The sequence below is a fragment of the Schistocerca nitens genome, unplaced genomic scaffold, assembly GCF_023898315.1.
Source record: "Schistocerca nitens isolate TAMUIC-IGC-003100 unplaced genomic scaffold, iqSchNite1.1 HiC_scaffold_431, whole genome shotgun sequence".
Classification (NCBI taxonomy): domain Eukaryota; kingdom Metazoa; phylum Arthropoda; class Insecta; order Orthoptera; family Acrididae; genus Schistocerca; species Schistocerca nitens.
The window spans coordinates 285,567-304,468 of NW_026045964.1; the positions used below are offsets into that span (position 1 = coordinate 285,567).

General features: G+C 44.2%; 1 protein-coding gene across 2 annotated transcripts in view; it reads right to left on the reverse strand.

Moving 5' to 3' along the window:
• The window catches only part of LOC126232122 (uncharacterized), a 61,352-nt gene extending 51,092 nt beyond the window's left edge, over positions 1–10,260 (reverse strand). The window contains exon 1 of one of the 2 annotated variants that reach the window (XM_049942432.1): positions 10,134–10,260. The gene's annotated coding sequence lies outside the window, so the exon portion shown is untranslated. Of the gene's footprint in view, positions 1–4,171; positions 4,303–10,133 lie in introns of those variants that run through there. The other variant, XM_049942431.1, reaches the window with a different exon arrangement.
• Positions 10,261–18,902: the final 8,642 nt, after the last annotated feature.

Below are 18,902 nucleotides of genomic sequence, written 5' to 3' on the forward strand. Positions count from 1 at the left end.
TTGGGAAACGAAAGCAATACCGACGATTAAGCCAGATAGTGAGATAGAAACAGTCCATCGCCAAGGGAACAACAAGGACGGAAAGATGTAAAAGAGTGCGAATGTACGCTAATCATTTCTTTTTGATCGCTGCATTTGTGCCTACTTTAATTACTAAAACTGCATGCCCAAAAGACAATAAGGAAAGAAGAAATAGGTATGTGAACGTTTGAAAAGAACGACATACTCCATATTAATTTACTCTGTAAAATCCGATATCTCTTGCGGCGAAACATTAGTTAGTAAAGTGTAGCGGGACAATGTTCAAAACATGACTGAAAATACGCTACTAAATAGAGATAAGAACTTCTATGATTGACATGTCATCTAAAGTCTACGTACATTTTTAAAGTGTTAGAGATAAGGAACTGTGGTAATACACAATGCTATGCTTGTAACGTACGTTGTTCTACATTGTTTACCTCTGGTATTTACAGAGTCACAGAGAAAACATCCTAGGTTTTGGAGGGAAAACCCGTAATTGTAATGATCTACACTAGAACAGAAACAAGAAGCACAACGTAAGGAAAAATAATGTAATGCCTGTTCCAACTCACAAGCGACATTGAAGCAGATAGTTCCTGTGACTTAGTGTGGGCAGAGGTTATATTCGACAACCCGAATAAATTAATAAGTGGCTCCTTTTGCCAACCCCCGGTATCAGAAGAAACAGTTGCTGAACAGTTGAAAGAAAACTTGAGTCATCACAAATAGGTACCCTACTCATACAGTTGGCAGTGACTTCAATATACCTTCCGTACGTTGAGAAAAATACATTTTCACACCCTATTGTAGATATAAAACAACTTGCGTAATTGTTCTAAATGCTTTTTTAAAAATTATTTTTAGCAATTAGTCCACGTTCAAATTGTAAATGGTTACGAAAACACACTTGACCTCTTCGCCACAAATAATCACGAGCATCACGACGGATAGAGGGTTAGTGAACAGTCATAGCGAGGATCAATTCCGTAAAAAAGAAATTCACCAAAACTAAAGGCGAAATATATCTATTTATAAAAGCTGCTAAAAACTCGGTAGACTTCTTTCTAAGAGACACTCCCCAGTCCTTCCAAACTATGTAAGTGAAGACCATATGAGGCTTAAAGGTCAAAGAAATGTTATCAACAGCACTTGAGAGATTCGTACCAAATAAATTAATAAGAGACGGAACTGATACCCCATAAATGTGGCGGAAACTCCAAAGAGCTTCTGGTCCTGTGTTAAGTAAACCAGCGGAAAGGCTCAGTAAGTAGCTTTACTACGCGGCGGGTGAGGAGGAGGGGGAGGGGGAGACAAGGGACCCAACCCTTCGGAGCAGCTAAAATCGTGGCGAATGTCCGCACACCGGTACAGCACGGTTACTCCTGCACGCAGGTTACCCTCAGCCACGTGTCAGGGCGACACCTCGCCACCGTCTCCACGTTGAGTCACGTTTACTGCCGGCCCAAGTACCATGTGAGAGACCACAGTGTGAAATTTTATGCAGCTATCACATTTTACTGGCGGACAGAACACCTAATGAATTGAAAGCACCCGGAAACACTGTACACATTCCCAAGTCACGAGTGACATTACTCCCTTATTATTGGATATCTGTGTGTGACCTAAAGAGCTGATTCCACACAATCGCGATTAAATGGAGGCCTTCTTAGGAAACTGTTTTGGCTGCCGCTGCTGTTCATCCGTGAACGCCACAGTTTTCTACAATTCAGCAAATCTTATCTCGCTACACACGACACGTTTTGAACAGGTCTTTAATACGGCGTGCATCAACTGCGTTGTATATTTTGTGATAGGCGAGAATAAATACGAAAACCACCACACACAGTTCCATGTCACAGAAGTGAAGGGCATTTACAGCACCGATTCCGGGTTGCTTTTTATACATAAAATTCGCGCAACTTTTATCAAATCATCCTGTCTCTCATGTGTGACGACAGTCACTTTTCCGTGACGTCACGCGTTCTTTGCTGGCAGTGGATGAGGGGAGCACACTGAACAGTCGTCGTGTTAATCTACCTGTTTGCCAAGAAAATTGTCAATTTTATGGTTTTGGTATTCAAATTTGCGTTTTACGACGATGTGCAGTCTAACTGACATGGCATTTTTGAACTCTTCAAGACGGGTCGTCTTCAGTACTTTGTCATGCCGAAGTGTCTGTAAATGTGACGTCAGTGGCCACCCACGATTCCGAAACTGTGACTTACCATCGATAACGGGTAAGGATTCTGTAACAGTATCCGGCTAAACGAAATAATGTTTACTGTAGGTTTCTGTCCAACATAATTAGCAAATGCCCCTACAAATGTTATAATTCTGACGTGATTCAGTCCTCTGACGGAAACTAACAACAAATCTACCTCTATTCTCGCAACTGTTGCACTGGAAATGGCACAAATTAAATCTAGATTCTGCCGCCGTTACAGGCTACACATAGAAATCTACACTGCACTTTAATCGTGTCATTTCAACGTCAAATGAAGAAGCTGGTAAGTGACGGCGTCAGAGTCACCGACATTCATTCCTCCCTCACATAATACACGACTGAAGCGCAGGCCGCACAGAACACGGCGCGTCTCACAGATCGCTGACGCGTTGCTTTGTCGACACACCGGGCTCTCTCATCAGGCAAATAGTAACACGAGAACAGCCACACAAAGCGATGCAGCGTTGTAGAGTGCTAAAAAAATTTCATCAGCAAATCACAAACGAGGAGACGTGACGTGACAGAGCGATAAAAAATACGAAATGTTTATTTCGTGAAGCACAAACATTACGATAAATTCTCAAGAATTTGCCAACTACTACGCAAATGGTCGCCTCTGTGTAATGAGGGTGTTGGGGAAAGCTACAGATTGCTCGTTGACCATAACCTTAATTCCAGAAAATTGTGAAAATACGGAAATGAACGCGTGTGCTGCGTCTCACCGCCACAAGCGTGTCGGCGTGACGCCACGAGTTGTGATTCGAGAACCGATTTCAGGATCCGCAACGCCCACGCACGAAACAGCTTCCGACGTCTCATTACTTTGCAGACGAGTTAACGTGTGTAACATCTGACGTTAAGCATGTAAGCGAGATAAAGTTTAGAAACGGTTTGAAAGTGTTCTTAATGTGTGTTCGAAAGCAAGTGCTCATTCCGAAATACTGGGTAAACACAGTCTGCTTAATTTGCGCTGCTTTTTAAAGAAAAGCCCGTTTATCGCGCGTCTAAATTTTTGACACGTCATGTCTACTGAAGTGTGGGCCGTACGACGATGTAATTTTTGCAGATACCCTACGGGGTGTGGGGATACTGTCTGCAAACTGCGTCGCGAATAGACAGGTACTGATAAATTACAACGATACGTCTGATGCCTAAGTTGACTCCATGAACAGCGACAACGTGGCCGGAGTAGGGGGCTAGCGGAAAAATCTCTTCAGTTCACGTAGTCTTGCGTGCAGTTTCTTGGAAGTCGGTAACTGCGCTCATTCTGAAATACTGTCTGACTAAAGGTCCGCATATTTCAGCGCCCTTAGTCACGTTACCTCGCGACGAGCAACGTTTCCAACTGCGGTACTTCTCTTACTGCGTGACAACCGCAATTTAAGATTATACTTCTAAATGAGTACATCACGACAACATTTTAGATGTCTGAATTCGGCCACATTACGCGAAACATTAAAAAATGTTTCTGCCACGCCTGCAAGCCGCTACACGCCTTGTCGCACTAAAAACTCGCTTACTCCAAAGTTCTGCGTTTGATGGCTTTCGTAAAATTGCGTCCTACGAAGATAATCAAGAACGCGAGGTTTTCATTTTAAATGCCTGTTGTACGTGAATTCCGTGGAAATCTACACTGGCACATCGAAACACTAGCCGACTGAATGTGGCGTTATTTTCCATTCGTTCCATGTTATTCTCGCTCAAGTTTTCATAGACTGGAGCAAGGCCATCAGTAACGACCAATAAATCACTGAACACTCAAGACGGTAATTTAACACACTGTTAGCCACCCCCTTTGCTCGTAGCGGTCGCAATTTTTCAAAGTAAGAGAAAGTATTAGACAAGAGCAGTAAGTGCGTTACGCGACAAAAACCACACAAAAGCGTGCACAACATCCGCCGCTCCCATAAATTCCTGCCTTACCTTTCTGAGGTATTCCCGTGGAGATACAAGATACACAAGCTCTGTCGGGGTAGGCAGGACAATGTCGCACGCTGCTTCCCTCCAGGCTGCTGCGTCACAACTGGGCCGCACAGGCAGCCGGCTGCCCCACCCAGCGCTGACGTCACGGGGCGGCGTTGCCAGCTCGCGCGGCAGGCGAGGGAACGGCTGCAGCAGGGCGTCTACGTCTGTGTCGGCACTGCCGGACCGCCTGCGTCCCATCCACGCCACAGTCAGTTATCTCGAGCCGCGCTATACAGCTGGCAACACACACCCCCTTCGCCTGGCGCCCCAAAAACCGGATTTCGTCAACCGATTTCCCAGTACCGCTTTTGGTCAACGCAAAGATGGAACAAAGGCGCTGCATTTTGGTCACGGGATGAGGAGAGGTGTGAACACAACATCTTCCGTCATCGTGCTGAGTGCCAGTGAATTACGCGCGAGCTTCGCGATTCGTATCGATCATTTGCTACTCCAGAAATGACGGACAAGTGTGACAAGTTTTCGTTAAAGAACGTTACAGGGATGTCAATGCTGAGATCATCGGTGCCTGGGCTCACGTACTACTTTAACTTAAGTTACACTGAGCACGACACACATTTACCCTCAACGTGTGGACCAACTGAAATCATTCTGTGATTTCGTTGATACTGGATACGGCAAAGTTCTAGGTAGTATTAAAACTAGATGGTTGTCAGTGTTGCCAGGAGTTACGAAAGTTATTGAACCTTTGAAATCTTGTTTTCTATCTCAGAATAGGTGTCCCACGTTGCTGAAACAAATTTTCGAAAACCGACATCACTTCTTTGGCTTCATTTCACACAATGCCCATTGAAAATGTTTTTTAAATTCAATCCAAAAGTTGGAAATAACCACGGTTTCCGCTTGCTTCAAGAAATAATCAATACCATTTTAATTAACTTGGAAAAGGAAGGTACTTTCACTCGGTCAAAATACGAGCCTTTTACCAATTCTAAGACACTTCGACACTTTTGTGACTTGTTTGGAAAAGTCGATTTCTCCACTTCAACCTCGATATCATTTCATTGGAGAACACAAAAAAAAAGAAAAATACTGTTTCTTGGGCTGAGCTTTTAAATTTTCTGATAATTCTTAAGGCAGTAGACTCATGTGCAACATTTCAGACGAGATAGGATGCGTGAACAACACTGTATCCCAGAAACTTGAGGAATTGGAAAAAGCTAATTTGGAAACAGTTAAGAGACTGTGCGATGTATTCAATACACTTAAAAGTACAGGTACTTCATGTCAAAATATAGACACGCTTGTGAGTTTTGCTCCTGCTGTACTATACACAAGTATTGTTGTGGAAAGAATATTTTCAATTGTGAGTTCCGTTTGGAGGGTGGAATCTGTAGTGCCAGAACCACTTCATTCCCCACAAGTGTTAGTGTGTCTCATATTAGAGGCCAACACCGAACATAAAATTCTTTGACAAGTACAGAGTAGAGGTGTTCTTATTCGGTAACTGTACTGTCTAATTATTGGATTTATAGTGAATTCTTGCAACGGGCCTTTGTCCTCAGAAGTTGACTGTCGAAAGTAGTTGCTCTCTGTCCCAGTGTACTTAAAAGCAGAATAAGCAAGCATTCTTCAAAACTATATAATGTATGGATGGTCAGTGTCTGCATCAAGTAAATCCTACCCCATATTTGGCAGATTGGGTTCCACATTTGGAGGCTGCATTCGAGAGAGACGTACCCTATGTCGAAGTTTAAGCACCATTTAATATTTTCGTGTGTTTTAATTCAGACGTAAACGTCGAGTGGCTCTTTACATACCACCTCACAGCACCACTCTGCTTCCTAGTCAAGATCCCTAAAATCATTCAGTTCTTATCCTCCCTTAATAGCGATCAATCAATAAAATTGTAATATGTTGTCTTGTGTATCCAGTACGAGGATATTTCATTCCTTAGCTCATACAACAGCCTGACAGGTGGTGGTTTTCTCGGCTATTTTTCCAGTACATGAACGAATTTCAGCCACAATCTAAGTTTGTGTGTCTGGTGCGTGCTCAATGAAACAAAAACGAAAATAACCTCTGTTTGCCTGGTGGCTGTTGGTATTTGAAGTCAGGAACATGTTTCATTCGGAACACCGACTTTGCCATTAAATCTGAATTTTGCGGAGAACAGGTAGCCTTCATAATGGCGAGACCCTTTTGCACAGGATTTCGGTCACCCCAGGCATCTTATGTTGATGCTGTGACATTGTTAGGGTGTACTAACATGTAAATTTTATTTTCTACAGATCTCACACAATTTCTTCATTGTGGTTGATCCGCGTTGTTACTTGCTTTATGAAACAGTGTCGTCTTTGATGTCTGTTTTGAATTTTGTGTGAAGTATGTTTATGGTACTTAGGGAGCTTTTCGTTGTAATCCTTGTAATCGTTGTAATGACAACCCAGACCTGATACGCACACCTCCAGAGAGAGGGAACTAGTGTATGTACAAAATATCTAATATTTAAGGACTAACTGCAATTAACTTAATAAAGAAGTCCCAGAACCTTTGCAAACGTGAAGGTGAGATGGTAGGACGCGAGTCACCTCCGTAGCCCCCCTCTGCTCTGTAACTCAACGCTTACAACCGCGGCCTCACAATCAACCGCATGAAGATCAGCCCCCGCACCGTAAACTGAATGCAATGACGTCTGATTATAACACATCAGAAAGAAAGTGACGTGTTTTTATAAATCTTCCATGTACCGTTGCCCTGAAATGGTGTGGTTTCATAATACGGAATTTAGGACCTCATATCCAGTAGCAGCCATGACAAATGACTACTTTTTTCATGCATAAATAATTATAACAGTCACGTGCAAATGTCGTCAACTCACGGAGTAACAGTGTGATAAGTTTCTTTTTTTTAACCATTCTTGACGGCCCACATCAAGCCTGGTCTTCCGCCATTTCCTTTGTTTGTCTTCACAGGAAAACTGCCGACCAAGCGAGCAGAACCGTTGTTCCAGCTCCAAGTACTGGAGACGCTGTCCAATGCTCCGTACTGCATGCCTGGACTGCACAATTGCGAAGGACATTTCCGTTTTCCAATATCTATGTACCCTAAAACGTGTCACTAAGTTTCGTGGCGTGCAATTTAGTAAGTAAGGACTACGAAATGCACCAGTTAAGCTTCGCCGAAACTGAATATAACCTGGCGTCTACTGCGACTGCTGTTTCCCACCAACCACAACACGACACAACTGAAGTCATGGGAGAATTCACTGACTTCCCGCTAATTGTAAATGACGGGAAAATTCTCCGTACAACTTCGTATGCATTACGTAGCTAAAAATGAAATTTATTACTGTCTGTTCATTTGCATACTGATGAGTGAATCATCATTTGAATTCTGGATTCCATACAACACTTTACAGGTTTGCATCAGAAGATCACATGATCAGAAACATCTAAAGAGTGACTAGTAAAGATATTGTTTTCCGACGCAGACTGAATGCACATTTAACAGCACATGACGATTCTTGCTGCACGAATTTCGTGAAAGGAAATACGGAGCAGTACTCTTACGGGATCTGTCCACACTAGGAATAAGAAAATACCGCACCTGTTGCTACCGCTGGCCATCTTCTTTGACCGACGACGAAAACGCCGGATAAACCACTCACCAAAACGCAGTATGCGTAGAATACGTGTAGTAACAAGGACCATTTAATTTGTTTCCATCAGAACACATTCATACGGTTCGCAGATCACAAACTCTCCCGTTTCAGTCTAAGCTGCGGAAAAGTGTCAGCACACCCTGCCTTTGAAGCAACAATGTGGGAGGGAAACAAAGGTCAGTGTTGTGTTCTGCCTCTGCACTGGGAGTAGAGAGAGTCCCGTGAAATCACGACAGGTCAAAGCCAGTGTGTGGCATCGCTAGGACACTCGGTGAGGAGTCTTGTTTTACGGTACGTGGTTGTGCCCTAGCAGTTTAAGATTTTAATTTGGAAGGCATGATATATACGGCAAAGTGCGTTGAATATATTGCAAATGTTGACATCGGCCTATAGTCCGTTCATCACATTAAACTTCATGTAAACATTACACTATGTACTCTTCCGCGTTTGCTGGAACCTCTTTCGATTTAGTTTCAGGTGGAGCGGAAACCAAGCGGTCACCAGTGCAATCAAGTACGATAATGAGCTTTCGTTTCATGCTGTGCCTATCGACTTGTGCTGTAATACGGGGCAACAGCTTTACCGGCGCATTTGGCTTCGACAGCGCTGGCCGGGCAAGTGGTCCAGCTAACGTACACTGGTGTGAGCAGTGGCAGTTCAGAGGTAAACAGAGACGGGCAGAGGACAACACAGCTCTGGATGTGGATTTTTAAACAGAAGGAAATAATATATGGTAAAACTCAGGTGATTTTCTCCTCAGGTGACCGGACGGAAAGTATAACATGCCATCGATAGTAGCGAACATAGTATTTTAATTAAAAGCAGGAGTGATGAAAATTCGTGACTAACGAGGGTAATTTTTCTACATGAGCTGTGTGTGGCGTAAAAGCGCACTGTAGTAAAATACGTAAGCCACTGAAGGTATCTGAGTCTGTCTGGTAATCTCTGAACTCCTTCCACATCGGACACCGCTGAACACACTTCAGTGCAGCTAGGTTTCTCCCAGCTTATTTTTTGATGGAACAGTCCACAGGTGAACTGCCTGTTCGTAGTGTCCAGCGTGCACGCTATGAACCGAAAGTACAGCTATGGACTGTTCCATCAAGAATATGTATAACAGTTGAGTTCTGCAGTGAGATTTGTAACTGATACTCTGTATTTTGATATCGTTCTGAGCACTGACAAACACTTATCAGAAAGGATTCTGAGGATGGCTGGTTTTACTGCCAAAGTGTTTCAGTGCTGGTCCTTTACGTGGAGCACTGCTTCACACATCCAGATACGCCCTTAGCAGAAAACCGACTACTTTTTTGGTAAGTGTACGGCACAGTCACTGCCTGGAGATGCACGATTATTAACATAAGTGAAGACTAAGCCCCTAACGCCGGGAATTTTGACAACATTTCTAGCAAGAGGATCAATTTTAGGTCAACGTAATAATTCATTCATTTCTGCACTTACACATATAGAACAAAGACGAAATGGACGATAACATTATCTGTCTTACTGACTACCAAACAGACTACCTTGTCATCAAAAACATTACTCTAGAAAAGTGAAGATATCGAAATTCAATGGAACAGCGTTCTGTACTAAAGCACATTAGCGTGACTTAACGTGCTGACGATTGCTAATGCAGGACTGGGGGAAAGACGCAAACAGATTAGTTGTACTAAATTCGGCAGTTTTCGTGGAGCTGACTGCTTCGGGAAATATCTGATTCAATGCTCCACTATGGAACTGTCAAAATGCGTCTCGCTTGGTTTGATTTCAAGCCATTAGGAGTAGGATCAGACTGTCCCAAGGTCTACGCAGTATCCTGACGTAAAGTAATTGTTTAATTCCTCAATAGTCGAAGTTGCCATAGCATCTTATCTACTTGCACAAGCAGTGTTCCATCATTCTGTTCTGTTATTCCTAACAAGCAGAATAATCGTTTTATGGATCACATGCGTACAAATACGAACCTACGTTTCGGGAAAAAAAAATTCAACAAAATGGCGCGAATACGAGTAGAAATCTCGTCCGAGCCTATGCTTTTCACTCATGCCTAAAGTCCGTAGAACAGCTGAATTAGTAGGAATGTCGGTAGGACTTTAAAATAACAAGATTTGTAATACGAAATTCCTTAGTATTTTGAGAGCGTAATAAACGAACGCGGTTTGTTTTATACGCGATAGTCTCCATAGTGAACCTAAATGAAACCTTACAGCTGCCATGACTTTGCAGAAACAAACCAAAAGAAAACAAAGAAAATAATTCAATACTGTGGGAACGCATGAAAACAGTCGTCCTTACCTTATTAAGGGTGTGGGTGTATCAGAAGAAATTCTCGGCGCAGAAACAGCAGCACGAAATCCAAACGCAGAACGTCACACTGGACACGACTCGCTACAAATGCGACAGACGCCTGAAGCGGCAGGGCTATGGCAGGCAGTCAGTGCTGCCAACGGCTGCGAGGCCGGCAGGTACCAACTGCAGTCTGCTACGGGGCCTCACACAGCCGGCAGCGCTTCCAGGGACCCCGCGCAGAACATGCGAACGTAATACGAAGACTGTCGCCCATAATTTTGCTATTGCTGATAAATTCAAAAAAATAAAGTAATTAAATTTCATCATTTTTTCACTTGCTATTGGCTTTTCTTCCTAGATAAGACAGACTCTTCGGTTAATTTGGCGCAGCGTACAAACCATGCTTTCAGGTGTATGAAAATCTAGAATTTTCCAAATCTATTAAAACCTCTGGTAAAAACTGAGATAATTGACAATAAAATTAGATTTTTTATCTAACCATAAAGTTTAAAATGTAACAGCTTACTCATTTTTTCATAAATTAAGTAAACTCTAGAGCTTCATACAGCTGTAAGTATAGTTTGTATGCTGTGCCAAATTCATAGTAGAATCTCTTTTACTTATGAAGAAAAGTATACCTATAGCAACAAATGCAGCCAATAGTGGGTGAAAAATGTTGAAATTCCACATGTAAAAAGAAAATTATTTTGTTATGTTTTTGAACTTCCACTGCTATGAGTGTGATTTCTGAATAAAATGTCCTGTGGTGCCTCTCCTGCTACAAGTCGGGCCGTTTGACGTCCTACCTCCTTAAAGACAGCACAGCAGTTCATGTGCCCAGTATGTGCGGCGTTCCTTGTAAATGTGGCAGCATTTACATGCGTCAGACAATTCACAGATGCAGAGCGTTGTACTGAGCATAAGATATTAAACAAAGGGAGCTTGTCAAGTTGACCATAACTGAACTTTACTTGGAAAACGGACATGAACTACAGTTCGAAAACACGAGAGTCCTAGCTCACGCGTCAACATACTGGGATTCCGTTATAAAAGAGATGAATGAGATTAGCCGGCCGGGTGGCCGAGCGGTTCTAGGCGCTTCAGTCTGGAGCCGCGCGACCGCTACGGTCGCAGGTTCGAATCCTGCCTCCGGCATGGAAGTGTGTGATGTCCTTAGGTTAGTTAGGTTTAAGTAGTTCTAAGTTCTAGGGGACTGATGACCTCAGAATTGAAGTCCCATAGTGCTCAGAGCCATTTGAACCATTTTTTTGAATGAGATTAGAGTGGACAGCAACAGTTTTAAAAGAGACGAGGGGAACACAGTTGTCAGGGCGTGGGGGCGGGCACTGTATGTTGAGAGGAAACAACGGTGGACGCTCGACGTTTCCAGAGAGACGGGAGCGGCGGCTTCAAACGCGGCGCCGGCCCCTCGTTCCAGATGACGTCATTCGGTCCCGCGGCGGGCCAGCGCTGCTACACTAGGTTCGTGAGTTCCGCTTATATGGAGTAGCTGGCAGTAGGTAGCAGCACAATGCACCTAATATGAGAAACGAATGTTTTTGGGGGTGTCCGGATACTTTTGAACTTCGAATATGGTCAGGTGATAGATGTCACTTGTGTCATACGTCTGTACGCGAGATTTCCACTCTCCTAAACATCCCAAAGTCCAATGTTTTCGAACGCAAAGGGACGCGTACAGCACAAAAGCGTACAGGTCGACCTCGTCTGTTGACTGACAGAGACCACGGACAGTTGAAGAGGATCGTGATGTGTAATAGGCAGACATCTGTCCAGACAATCACACAGGAATTCCGAACTGCACCAGGATCCACTGCAAGTACTATGACAGTTAGGTCAGAGGTGATAAAACTTGGATTTCACGGTCGAGCGGCTACTCACAAGCCACACATCACGCCGGTAAATGCCAAACGACGCCTCGCTTGGTGTGAGGAGCGTAAACATATGACGATTGATCAGTGGAAAAACGTTGTGTGGAGTAACGAATCACAGTACATAATCTGGCAATCTGATGGCAGGGAGTGCCCGGTAAACATCTTCTGTCAGAGTGTGCAGTGCCAACAGTAAAATTCGGAGGCGGTGGTGTTATGGTGTGATCGGGCTTTTCATGGCGGGAGGGGAGGCTTGCACCCCTTGTTGTTTTGCGTGGTACTCTCACAGCAAAGGCCTGCACTGATGATTTAAGCACCTCTTTGCTTCTCACTGTTGAAGAGCAATTCGGGGATGGCGATTGCACCTTTCACCACCATCGAGCACCTGTTCATAATGCACGGTCTGTGGCGGAGTGGTTCACGACGGTAACATTCGTGCAATGGTCTAGCCTACACGGAGTCCTGACCTGAATCCTATACAGCACCTTTGGGATGTTGTGGATCGCTGACGTCGTTCCAGGCCTCACCGACCGACGTCACTACCTTCCCTCAGCGCAGAACTCCGTGAAGAATGGGCTGCATTCCGCAAGATACCTTCCAGCACCTGATTGAACGTATGCCTGCGAGACTGGAAGCTGTCATCAAGGCTAAGGGTGGGCCAACACCATTTTGAATTCCAGTATTAGCGATGGCTAGTGCCAAGAACTTGTAAGTCATTTTCAGCCAGGTATCTTGATACTTTTGATCACATAATCTAGTTAACCGCCTCTTAACAGCCAATCACACAGAGGTGCGGAATTACCAATAGAAATGTCCATCACAGAAAAGTAACTCAGCGACTCAGAAACTATTGGATTAGAGCAGGCGGTTTCTTGCACTGGAAACGATGAGACAACTAGCTGTTAATTAAGTACTGGTCAAACAAAATGTAGAATGACAATGAGACTGCATGGTAGGCTAAAAATGACTGATGAAAACCAGTTAGCAGTTCATTACCATAGCACCAGCACTGGTGGTAGACATACAAACAGATATCTGTACGTTGTCAGTTTGAATGCTCCATACTCAAGGGGCTGATTTCATGTATCAGGGTTTGACTTGCAATTGCAGACAAGTATATGTGATTTTGACCACTACCAGTATCCCCTGTTTTTCTGTTTCTGTTTTTTAATGAAGCACTACCTGTATTATTATTGAGCTTATAGAAAACAGGAGATTATACAAAAATGCGACTGATGAACAAAGAAAAGCTGAATACAGAAGACTAAGGAATTTAGTTAATAGAGAATCTAGGAAAGCAAAAGAAAATTTGAAACTTCCTGGCAGATTAAAACTGTGTGCCGCACCGAGACTCGAACGCGGGACCTTTACCTTTCAAGGGCAAGTGCTCTACCATCTGAGCTACCCAAGCACGGCTCACAATCCGTCCTCACAGCTTTACTTCTGCCAGTACCTCGTCTCCTACCTTCTAAACTTTACAGAAGCTCTCCTGCGAACCTTGCAGAACTAGCACTCCTGAAAGAAAGGATATTGCGGAGACATGGCTTAGCCACAGCCTGGGGGACGTTTCTGGAATGAAATTTTCACTCTACAGAAATGTGCAGGGAAGTGGAAGAAAATATGCAAAACGGAAGAAACTGATTTAGCCTACAGAAAGGCAAATCAGTTTTTTAACAAACGTAAAACAACACTCTTAGGCACAATAGAAAATAAAGAGGCGAAATTGCTGTTTGGTGAAGACTTAGTGAAGAGATGGAAAGATTACATAGAGGAGTTGTACGACGGAACACCTCTTTCCGAGGAAGTAATAGGAAGAGAAGAGCAAGAAGATGAAGGTGACAAGGGAGAAGCCATTCTGCAAGAAGAATTTTACAGAGCTCTAAAAGAACTACGAGACAACAAAGCAATGGGTATTGATGACATCCCTGCAGAACTAATAAAGAACGTTGGTGACAGCACGAAAATGATGCTGCTTAAACTTATTAGGTCCATCTATAACACAGGAGAGATACCGACAGACTTCCAGAAATGTATCATTGTTCCTATTGAAACGGAACTTGTTGTACCGTTCCAATGTTTTATTAAATTGCTAGCACGCAGAAATGATTTGCAAGAGTTTCTTCTCTTGCAGGTAATAGCTGGTGTCCAAAAGGACAGAATGGACTAAACAGTGTTATTTATTGAATTTTTTTATGTTGTGTACCACGTTTCCCATTTTCTTTTCCTTAGTGCGGCCTGGACGGTATAAATGAGTGAATGTGTGAACTACCAGAAAGCTTTAGGCACAGATTGTAACACTGCACGAATGGTCGTTCTGGCGTAGGGTAGTACCAACCCCCCAAGCGTGAACAAGTTTAGCAGAGACCAAGTTTGCAGGTCAGGGCAAATATGACACGTAGGCGCGCGTACTGGCTCTGTCAGGTTGACACGCCATCCACACCACGTTTGTAAGCGGAACGGTTAGGCGAATTCGGTTGGAAGAGCACTTGTTCCTGGGTCGTGGTGCGGGACAGACATGGAGACGCAGCTCCCGTTTTGGTAATGTTAACATAGGTATTAGATTGTCTGAAATCTGCTCTGTAATGAAGTCCAGATGTTGAAATCAGGTGCGAGATTACCACTGAACACCATAAGGGAATGGATTTTCTTAATTTACTCGAATTTCAGTAGACCTTGCGTCAGTGCCTTGTTCAGGCAACGCACCATGTGCCTTAAGCTCACGGTCACGTTACTGCTCTGTGCTTAACGGATATTCACTCATTCAATGTATTTTAATCTGCTCTTCCATTTACAGTAATATTTTGGGTTTTTTATTTATTTTCCATATGTTTTCTTTGTGAATTGGTTTCGCGCCACGTGGTCGGTTGGAGCAACCGCCGCATCGATAAATTGTAGTTTCGGTCTGAAAATATATTGTACACGATGAATAATCGTACGATAGTGAGCGAGTGTAAAATAGGGAGGGATAATCGTGTGTGTACATATTTTTCTGGGTTTCTGTTGGCTACTGAAACTTGGCCATGTGGGTTGAACTGCGTTGCAGTGATGTTTCTTGTGCACCCCCATAACGATCTGATTTGTTGGCGATGTTGTGCGTTAAGTAAAATACTCGTGGCACTAGGAAAAGTATCGGATTTTAATGCCCACTGATTTCATTAAGATTTGCGAAATACTCTTCCACCCTGACCTAGTTTTGCTTGTATTGTCTTTGCGGAACTTGTTCTGAGCAATCTATAGCAACTGAATGTAATAACCGAGGGTTTAGGTATAACTGTGCGGTTGTATAAAATTACATTGAAGCCAGGTCTGCGCTAATCTGTCCCATTTCATAATTACGTGGCGAAACTGAAGCATGTTAACTAGAGACCGGTTTTGATGATGTACATATCAAGAGAAACACCACTAGTTGTTGAAATACCATCGGTATTGCATAAATATCAATTAATCTCTACCCTCGACTGATTATTTACTCCGTCCATCATAAAGAATAGGTGGCAGTCAGTACCACAGTCGAATTGTGGGTCATGAAAGCAAATAAAAGCCATATACTGCCTATTAAGCCCTGTATAGGTGCCTTCTGTAGTGGTTAAAAAGTGCGTTATCCGTTGCGTTCAAATTTCTACCGGTCTGTTAAAACCTTCCGCTAGAAATTATTAATACCCAGCAATAACTGGCAGGGGCCAGTAATTTCGTGGACCACACGAACTTAAGAAACCATTTACTGCAGACGGTAGCTTGCAGGAGCGGTAGGACATGTCAAAGCGACGGTCATCTACCTACTTAGGTGGACTTATACAACCACCAGTACTGGAATGTTACGTTGCACGTGGCGACCCCGCCTGGATATCGAGTCACAGGTCCTTTTGATCAGTAATTAGGTTACATTACATTAACAAAATTGAATGAAATAATAATTTTTTTTCTTGTACAGTGGAGCACAATTCTGCTTGTGCTGAATAGAGCGTTGCTTCTATCTATGTTGTGTTCTGCTGATTTTGTTGTGTCTTGGTCTATAGTTGAATTTACGGGTGTTTTGGTACATGAGATCGGTTAATTAGATATTTCTGGGTTTTTTTATTGTACGTTGTATAGTGTGTAGGGGACAGTGATTAAAACCGTAAACATAGGTAATGAGTCAGATTATTACTAGAGCGCGCGCGAAAAGCGTAGCAGAGATGGATATGTTGCACGACGAAAACGGTGGTGTGTGCAGCACGCAGGGATTGCCGGCTGGTGCGGAGTACCAAACCGGGACGAGCTGACCGCGGGCCACGGACAAACAGTGGAGCCTCGTGCGTTCGTAACGGGACTCGGGCCCCAGGCAGGTAGTGCGGAGGCGACCTCGGAAGCCACCAGCACGAGTGAGGGTGCGACTCAGGAATGTGCATCCGAGCCAACTTTCACAGCACAGGCTAGCGCGGGAAATACGGGCCACGAGAACCCACTGCTAGCAAGTGTTTTGCAATTCGTGAAGCAGCAAGCCGATGATCAGAAGAGGGTAAATAAGGCGTTAGAAGACTCAAATAAGACATTACTGGACTCAAACAAGGCGTTGGCGTTATAATATAATTTGACCTTACAAATTAATAACTCAAATAAGGCATTACGTGAGGAACTAACAAGAAAATTAGACGAACAGATAGGCGCAATTAATAGCCGTTTCGACGAACAAGAACGCAAGCTAGGGCACCAACAGGAACGCCTAGAAGCGTTAGAAACCCGAGTCGAAACAGCCACTGCTGGAAACCAGGCACTGGCTGACTCCATGTTAAAGGAGATACAGTCTGTGCAAACCGAAGTCAGCGAGGCCACAAGCAGACTCGAAAATCGTGTCACAGTGCTTGAAAGTGATCTGTCCCTGCGAGAAATAGTGCTTCCTTCCGAGTCGCAAGTTAGAGAAGTACAGGAGAGCGTCTGCACGGAACAGAGAGAAGTGGTTGCTCGTATGAGCGAACAGGTGGCCGCTCACGGTGAGCAGCTAACGGCGCAAGCAGACGAGATTGATAAGGTCATCAATGAGGTAGGCGTCCTGACGAGTGCGGTAGAGAAGATGGCGCTGAATAATGGAACGGACTCGGATAGGACACGGCCAGTACCTGTCGCGGAATCCGCAGAAATTCAGTCACTTCTGCAGTTTAAAAGGGCGCAGGCGGATATTAACAAATGCAATCGGGATATGATAGCTGACCTGCATAATAAGCTGCAGGAAAATGAAAGCGCCAACGGCAGTAATTCTGTTAGTAATGCGGCTAGGGGAGCAGAAAGTTCCAGAAGTGAATGTAGACGTAGAGAAGAAGAGGAATACTGTGATTCTGAAGAGAGACTCGGTAATTTAAGGCGTAATCCGGAGCCGCCTACTCGGACGACTGATGATGGTATGAATTTTGATACTGATGAGGAAGAATGCAGGAGACACTACCCCGATTACAAATAATGCTTAAGGACTGTCGAACGTACGAGGACTTTAAGGCGGCTTTCCTCAGTGAGTTCTGGTCTCGGAGCATGCAAGAGCGGGTGAAATTGGGCAACTTAACGCGAGAGAACTACGTTGACAGTACGTTCAGACACCCGGAAGAGTACTACAAAGACATGGTCAAGAGCAATCAGTTCCTTGATGCACCGTATGATCCTAAGAAACTCAATACAATCTGTCTTACTGAACTCCCGAGAAAACTGCGTAAAGAAATTACAATTGCGGGAAGAGGCATGGACGAAGTTAGTGGCTTTCAGAACCTGCTGCAAGAGTTGGGTACTGAAAGAAATATAAGTGAACAGCAAAACGCCGTTAGGTTTGAAGGAAACCGCGACGAGGATGTCGGGCGAAGGCGCAACCAGAGTTGGAGAGTTTTCCGGTAATGATAATCATGGTCGTGGACATGACAGGCGTGGGCGTTCCCCTTGGAGCCCGCGACAACGCAGCAGAGGCTGGGTACGCTCTAGGGAAGAGCGGTGCCGTCGTAACGAGCAGAATTCGTGGCACGCAGCAGGCGGGAGGTCAGAGGAGCCACGTAATTCCCGCGGTAATACGGAACGCGAAAACAGGGGATCAATACCTGGCAGACTTCCAAGGAATCCTGAACGAAATTCCATATGGGACGATGAAGCTCAGTCCTACACTGGTCCTGAAGAATCAGGCACCTCCCAACAGAATTAGGGAACTGGTAGATTGGCCACCAGAAAGGCGACAACAAAACAGGGTAGTGGTAGAGTTAGCAATTGCAAATATCAGGAAGGAGTCGTTAAGTAGAAAAAGGCAACAAAAGGGACGCATTAGACAATTAGTACTGGAAATTGGCGATAAGGTTCTCGTGAGGACTCATAGATTATCGAAAAGACACCGGCATATTAGCAGTACGTTTTATCAACGTGTATTCAGGACCCTTTAGGGTGAGACGTGTCGCACATCAGAACGCCAGTGAAATCGAAACTGTCTCGTAAGCCAAGAGGGTTGCACCACATATCCAACATCAAAAAATGGATAGAGTAGGAGGAGGAGGAGGAGGATATTAGTGTTTAACGTCCCGTCGACAACGAGGTCATTAGAGACGGAGCGCAAGCTCGGGTGAGGGAAGGATGGGGAAGGAAATCGGCCGTGCCCTTTCAAAGGAACCATCCCGGCATTTGCCTGAAGCGATTTAGGGAAATCACGGAAAACCTAAATCAGGATGGCCGGAGACGGGATTGAACCGTCGTCCTCCCGAATGCGAGTCCAGTGTGCTAACCACTGCGCCACCTCGCTCGGTGTGGATAGAGTAAGAACAAGTGACAGGAGGGTCATCCTTTGCAGGCAACCATTTAGTTTAGTGTAATCATAGTACTCCACAACATCTTAAGCAATGAATTTGGTACTCTTCTTGCTGTTTTTGCCTGGTCATAAGCTAGAAGC